Source organism: Acromyrmex echinatior, chromosome 5 (genome assembly GCF_024713525.1).
Source record: "Acromyrmex echinatior isolate Ae372 chromosome 5, ASM2471352v2, whole genome shotgun sequence".
Taxonomy (NCBI): domain Eukaryota; kingdom Metazoa; phylum Arthropoda; class Insecta; order Hymenoptera; family Formicidae; genus Acromyrmex; species Acromyrmex echinatior.
The window spans coordinates 3,988,700-3,997,010 of record NC_141856.1 but is presented as its reverse complement, the minus strand read 5'-3'; the positions used below and the strand labels follow the sequence as shown (position 1 = coordinate 3,997,010).

The 8,311-nt window shown below is 33.1% G+C and overlaps 1 pseudogene across 1 annotated transcript; it reads left to right on the top strand.

The window, feature by feature from the left end:
- Window positions 1-5,509: 5,509 nt before the first annotated feature.
- On the top strand, window positions 5,510-8,302 carry LOC147909718 (uncharacterized; annotated as a pseudogene). Its single transcript, XR_015545256.1, has 2 exons — window positions 5,510-7,789; window positions 8,146-8,302. The product of XR_015545256.1 is annotated as an uncharacterized LOC147909718 (transcript).
- Window positions 8,303-8,311: the final 9 nt, after the last annotated feature.

The following is an 8,311-nucleotide window of genomic DNA, read 5'->3' as shown; positions in this document are numbered from 1 at the left end:
TTGGAACAAGAAATTTAATAAGCTTGTCACAACCTTCGGTTTGATTCGTTCTATAGCTGATCCTTGCATATATTATGGAAATGGTCAGAAGGGGCGTTTGTTGTTGGCAATATATGTAGACGACATCCTCGTTGCTGGACAACCAGAAAACGTTGTGACTGAATTGCTAGATTTCATGAAGGCTGCGTTCGAGATAAAGATCGAAGAGCCAACCTGTTTCCTAGGTTTGGAACTAAATGTTGACCGAAGATCAGGACGTATTCGCGTAAATCAACAGGGATATATTCGTAATATGCTCGCTCGTTTTGGAATGGAAAATTGTAACAAAACCCATACTCTGGGAGAAGTTCAAATTAGGAAACATCAACTAACGGACGATGAAACATTTGGAGTTCCATTCCCTTATCGACAGGCTATTGGATGTTTACTATATGCAGCGACGCATACGAGACCAGATATCTCGTTTCAGGTTAATCATGCTGCTCGCGCTGTTGAAGCACCAACACCGTATAACGTGAAGGAAGTGAAAAGAATTTTCCGTTACTTAAAAGGCACAATGTCAGTAGGAATTCAGTTTGGTGAAGGTAAAAACGAAGTTGTTGGATATTGTGATTCAGACTATGCTAGATGTCTGGACACTGCTAAAAGTACTTATGGACATGTGTTCCTATTAAACGGTGGACCAATATCCTGGGAATCACGGAAGAGCACGATTGTCGCTGACTCCACAACTGTTGCTGAACTGCAGGCTGCTTATGAAGCATCGAAACAAGCCATATGGATTAAAGATCTCATGAAAGAACTCATAACGTCTTCTGAGAAACCAATAATAATCTATTGCAACAATGAAGCGGCTGTTAAGCTGTCAAAATCCGAGGAAATAAAGAAGAAAACCAAGCACGTCAATGTTCGTTTTAATTTTCTACGACAGACTGTTGGAGACAACAACGTGGAAGTTAAACATATTGCGGGCACAGAGAACCCAGCGGACATGCTAACGAAGCCTCTACTCCATGCAAAGCTGCTTCATTGCTGTAATCTTCTTTTTATCGAGTGAGACTAGTCAAGAGGGGGTGTTGATTGTATGCCGTTAGTCCCACTGTATATATATCACGTGTTCTTGTTTTTATTATATCAGTTACCTGACAGATGGCGTGAGCATCCTTCTCGTACTAACCTAACCTTTTGTTTCATTGTTATTGTTCGCACGCGCCAGAAATCAAGCTCTGTATTTTTTCATCTTATTCAGCAATAAAAATCCCAATAAATTATATATAGTATATAATATAAAATATATAATATATAATATATAATATATAATGTATAATGTATAATGTATAATATATACTGTACAATGTATAATGTAGAATGTATAATGTAAAATGTGTAATATATAATATATAATATGTAATATACAATATATAATATATAATATATAATATATAACATATAATATATAATATATAATATATATTATTTGATATATAATATAAAATATGAAAATGATATATTATTATATAAAAATATTTTGTATTATTAATATTTATTTTTATTATTTTATTTTTGTGAATAGATTTTTTTTATTTTGTTTAGAAATTTTTGTTTAAAATATACATTTAAATTTTGAATAATTATTTGATAATTATTTATAATGATTTTAATATATTTATTGATTATAATTTTTAATATCTTATTAATTTTTTTTCATTATTTTTTCATATTTTTTAATCTTTTTTCTTCTTTTTTCATCTTTTTTCATCTTCTTCATCTTTTTTTCAACTTTTTTCATATTTTCATATTTTCATATTTTCATATTTTAATTTTTATTTTTATCTTTATATTTTTTTATTTTTTACATATTATTTTTTTGTTAAAAATAATTATTTTTTATTATGTTTGATTAAATTATATAATAATAAATTTTGTATTAATTAATTAATTTTTATTTTATAATCCTTACTCCTTTAATTTCATTTTTTACTTTTTAAGAGTACAAATTAGTTCGGTTCATTTTTTTGTGTTCAAAAATGCATTTATTTCAAAACAAAATGAATGAACAGATTAATTAAAGTATTGTCCATCGCTAGCTACTACTTTTCCCCATCTCTCAGGCAATTTTCGAATTCCATCTCGAAAAAATGACTCGTCTTTGGAGGCGATCCAATTTTGGAGTCAATTTTCGATTTCTGTGAAAGAAGTGAACCGATGACTTGCCAAATCGTGCTGCATCCTTCGAAACAACCAATAATCAGAAGGAGCAATGTCCGGAGAATACGGCGGGTGCGGTAAAACATCTCATTTGAGCGTTTCCAAATATTTTTTTACGACTTTAGCGATATGAGGCCGAGCGTTGACATGAAGAAAAATAACTTTATCATGTCTTTGCTCGTATTCCGGCCGTTTTTCTCGCAATGCACAACTCAAACGAATCAATTGTAGCCGATACTGATCGCCCGTAATGGAATCGCCAGGTTTCAGCAGCTCATAGTAAACAATACTCTTTTGGTCCCACCAGATACAGAGCATGATCTTCGAATCATGAATGTTCGGCTTTGGTGTTGATGTTGAAGTCGATGGCAACGATTGACCGGGCTTAGCGTAGTATTTTTTCTTCTTGGGGTTGTCGTAGAATATCCACTTCTCATCTTCAGTCACAATCCGATGCAAACAACCTTTCCTTTGTTATCTTTGAATCAACTGTTCGCAAGTGAAAAATCGCCTTTTAACGTCTCTCGGTTTCAGTTCATAAGGCACCCAATTTCCTTATTTTTGAATTATTCCTATGGCTCTCAATCGTGCAGAAACGGCTTGTTGAGTTACTCCCAATGATTCTGTAAGCTCTTGCGCTTGACTCTGATCTTCTTCGAGTAATGCCTCTAATTCTTTGTCTTCGAATTTTTTTGGCTGTCCAGAGCGAGCTCTTCAACGCTGAAATCTCCATCCTTGAAACGTCGAAACCATTCCCTACATGATTTATCAGTTGGAGCAGTATCATCATAAACTTCGACAAGCATTTGATGGGCTTCAACTACACTTTTCTTTCAATTAAAGCAAAAAATTAGAACCTCGCGCAAATGCTGCTTGGTTAACACAAAATTCGACATTTCAAATACAGTAAAAAAAGTTTTTGTATGAAACTCAAAGCGATATAAATTGAATATTATTAGATGTCTAACCTTTCTGAAAACGCCAAAATCAGTTGTCACTATGAACCATTCACAACAGCCGGAGCCAGCTTTTGGAAAATTAATCGAACTAATTTGTACTCCCAAATTTTTATTTTATTATTTTTAATTTAAATTTTTCATTTTATTATAAAATCTTCTCATTGTTAATGAATATTTTTTTTAAACAAAAATTTAAATTATTTTAAATTATTTAAAATTTATAAAGAATTATAAGTTCTTACATATCCCCTTATTTATATATATATATATATATATATATATACAGGGTGGCATGAATATACGGCCCCACTCGTCCCAAGCAGGTAGAGTGGACTAAACTGAGTAGAAAAGTCCTTTACCATTTTGTAATACTCACAATAATTAACGAGATATTAATGTTTAAAGATAGCCAAGTATGCACGTCCTCCCGACCTATTATTACCGAAAGTACGGCCCACCGAGCGCGCGGGCCGCGAGGAGCGAGGCTTACCATCGCGAGCATCTAAGCTCAAACGGCGCGGCGCGCCTGTTAGACCATTCCCGCTCCTCGCGGACCGCGCTCGGTGGGCCGTACCTTCGACAATAGTAAATCAAGCGAACACGTGTATTCGGCTATCTTTAATATCTCGTTAATTATTGCATTACAAAATGATAGAGAACTTTTCTACTCAGTTTAGTCCATTCTATCTGCTCGGGACGAGTAGGGCCGTATTCATGCCACCCTGTATATATTATTTCATCTACCCAATTTTAATTTTTATTTTATATTTTCATCCTATTATATTTTTATATTTTTTATGTATCATCAAAATAAAATTCATTTTCACACTATTTGATTTCATTCTCGCGTTCGCGAGATACAGATTACTAAAGCCATCTATTGGAAAAATAATGGATTTCTTTTTACTACACCTAATATAATAATATATTTTATCACTTTCACCTCCATATCTTTCTATATTATTATACCTTTACACTATATTACTATTCACGACTAGACTAGATTTATATATTATTATATTTAATTTATTATATATATTATATATTTTTTTATTTTTAATTATAATAAATGAAATAAGTTAGCTAAATTAAGACATATACTCTAAATGTAGAAAATTAAAATTTTTCTTATTTATTTTAAATTTAAATATATTTTTCTATATCAATTTTATTTAATATTATGTCCTAATTAATTATTTTAATACAAATTACAATTTTTTATATTAATTTATCTTACCCCTCTATTTTTTCTTTTCAATCATAATTTTTCTATAATAAATTTTAATAATGATATGCCTGACATTAAAATGATCTTTTTGATGAAATAAATTATGTTTATATTTTTGTTATATTTTCATTATTTAAAACTTCTTCCTATAAATCTATCTTAACTTATATTTAACAGAATCAAACAATTTCTTTAAAAATCTCATTTTCGCGTTCGCGAGGTACAGATTACTAAAGCCATCTATTGGAAAAATAATGGATTTCTTTTTTCTACACCTAATACATTATTCAAAAGAAAACGACTGTATTGTTACATAACCAGATGAAAGAAAACGGAAAATTGCTTGTCATGCAATTGATTGACCGATTATGAAAATTTCTCGTTGTTCTCATAGTTAATTCTCATCTGATTATGTAACGAAACAGTCGTTTTCTTTTGAATAATGTATTATACTGCGCCGGGAAATAAAATAATTTTTTGTACATTTGAAAAGGGCCTAAATATAAGATCGAAACATGTAATGTAATTGCATTGTAGCTCTTTAACTTTTGTATTTTCTATAGTTTAATTTATTATTTTTGTCTTTAATTATACTTATGTTAATCAAATAATTAAATTTTATTAAGTTTTTTGACTTTCATTAGCCCTTTATATTTCGTTAGATTTTAAACATTAAGAATTCTGTTACTTCAAGTTTTTTATTGTAATATATATTATTACTGTTGCATACATATGATACCAAAATATGTAAAATTAATTATTAAAAATAATTGTAATTAAAAGTATTATTTAATTTTTAATTTAAAATATTGTAGTTTTATATATATATATATATATATATATATATATATATACATATATAATATATACAGTACCGGCAAAAATTATATCACCTTTTGGTTTTTTGAATATAACTTTCAAAGAGTATCATATACGCTCAAAATTTTACAGTAGATACCTGATGGTAGATACACTTTGTACATGACGTGTAATGAAATTTGATAATGTTACGTTACGATTTTTGAATTTTTTATTGATTTTGGCAAAATCGTACTTTTGTGCTTTCTTTGTTTTTCATGTCGCAGCCATTGTTCTTACGGTCTTAACCTAATTTTGATAGTAAATTTAATGTTTCACATTATGGCAAAAAGTGGTGCTCGAGATATAGACGAACGACAGTAGAATGCTAGAAGGTCGCAAATAAGGACGAATGCACAAAGAGCTCGTACAATAGTTTGGCATTTCTAAATTGGTGGTAACCAAATTGTTGAAGCGTTTGAAGGCCCAGGGAGATTATGTCAAGAAGAAGAAAACCGGACAACCGCGTTGTACTTCTTCTGTCATTGATCGCAACGTCCTCCGCATATCCCATAGCAATCCACGTTTCACGGCAGATATTGCCAAAGAAATATTAATTTCTGGTGAAATATTAATGTCTGGTCCAACCATACGGACCATACGTTATCGTCTGCAGGTCGCAGGACTACATGGACGACGATCCATAAAGAAGCCATTTATTTCCACCAAGAACCGGAAGGTGCGAGTGGAATAGGCGAAAGCTCATCTAATTGGACACTTCAGCAGTGGTCCTCTGTCGTCTGGAGCGACGAAAGTAAATTTTTGTTATTTGATACTGACGGAATAACATGGATTCATTGTCCTAAAGCGCTTCGATTCCAAGTATCAACTTCCTATAATGAAACACGGAGATGATTTGGTCATGGTACGGAGTTTTCTCTGCAAAGGGAATGAATCTCCTTCATAGGATCGACGGCAAAATGAATCAAAAAATATACATAGATATTCTCGAAAATGTGATGCTTCCATAAGTACGTTTCCTTAGTCGTAACTTTATATATCAGCAAGACAATGATCCATCCCGCGGCTAAAGTGCGGAAGTGGTTTCGGCAGCATCGAGTAACCTTTTTAGAGTGGCTAAACCAATCGTCCGACCTAAATATCATCGAACCGTTATGGGATGAACTCCAGAGACGTTTAGCCAATAAGCTACAAATACGGCCGAAAAATTCGCCCAATTGGAGGAAGAGTGGAATATCTCTCAGTCGATAATTGACAACGCTAGGCCACACGTTGCAAAACCGGTCAAGAAATACTTGGAAGGAGTAAAGTGGGAAATTCTGCCCCACCCGCTGTATTCACCGAACATTGCATCTTCAGATTTTCATTTGTTCCGATCCATGCAGTTGGCCCTTTCCGGAGAACGATTCAATTCTTATGAAAGTATCAAAAAATGGCTTGATGAATGGATTGCTTCAAAAGAACCAGATTTTTTCATTCGAGGAATCCGGATTTATTACCGGAAAGGTGGAAGAAAGTTGTCGCTTCCGAAGGAGCATACTTTGAATAAACTCACTTATATAGATTTGTTTAAATAAACACATCTTTTTCATTTAAGGGGGGAAACCACAGTAAAAGTTTGAAAAAATCGAAAAAATGTTTTTTCGCTTATAAGGTGCTTTAGGGTCTTAAGAATAACATGCCAAAAGATGGAGTGCCGCAAATGCAGTCATTGAAATGTTCCAGCGCTCTGAAGCATTGCATGATGTGCAGTATGTAAGTTATGGAGACTCGAAAACCTTCAAAGGTGTCACAGATGCTAAACCGTACGAAAACGTGATGACAACTAAAAAGGAATGCGTAGATCACGTACAAAAACGCATGGGCACCCACCTCCGTAATTTGAAGAAATGCACAAAAGGCTTGGCAGGAAAAGGGAAATTGACAGGCAAACTGATCGACGAACTGTCAATATATTTCGGGTTAGCTATTCGTAGAAATTGCGAATCAGTCGAAAAAATGAAGACAGTTATATGGGCCACATTACTTCACAAAATATCTACGGATAACCATCCCCAACACGACGATTGCCCGACTGGAGAAAATTCATGGTGCTCGTGGCAAAGGGCGAAATCTTCTAACACTTTGGCTACCTATACGCACAAATCACCAATGTCTGATATAGTTTATGAAGCAATTAAGCCAGTTTACGAACAACTCACTACGGATGATCTTCTCACTCGCTGCATCGGGGGTTTCACTCAAAACAGTAATGAGAGCTTCAACAGTGTGCTCCGAAAACTATGAATTCCGGCAAAAGAATCATAGACATTGCTACGAACATCGCTTCGTGTGTTTTTAATGACGGATTAATATCAATTTTACATATAATCCAGGTCATGGGCATGAAAATTGGTCCAAAAAGTCACGAACTATGCATGGACTTGGATGAGAAACGCATACAGAAAGCGGAACGATCTTTGAGTGAGGGCGCAAAACAGGCCCGCATCGATCTGAAAACAATTCGAAAGGCCAAACAAGAGCAGGAGATAGATGAAGAAGGCCAATTGTATGGCGCAGGCATCGCAGATTAGAGGTATATAAAAATATTATATGATTTTACAGTACTTAAAACTTTAAACGCGTTTTTCTCGAAACCACTTTTTTTAAACTGAGCGAACACATAACTCGAATAAATCTTTACCGATCGGTTTCAAATTTTGACAGTATATTCAGAATACCTTTCTCTATGGAAGTGCGTAGGATTTTTTTTTATATTACATGGTTTTTTTTTATCAACAATTTTATTTAATGGCATTTTTTTTTGTTAAATTTGCAAGTTTTTCTTAAAACGTGCACCATTTTGCGAAAAATTAATATATCGAAAAAATCCTACGTACTTCCATAGCTATTGATATATAGAACCTAAAAAACTGTCATTTTTTGTTCCAGGTCAAAAATTAAGGACTCTAGATGTCCGCCCATGGTCCCTCCTTCAAAAATAGGCGCCATCGGACAAGTGCGGCACAGCCGCCATTTTGTACCAAAAATGTATGAAAAAATTCTTATTTGTACTTCATTCATAATATTATAATGCTTATTTTACAAATTTTTGATT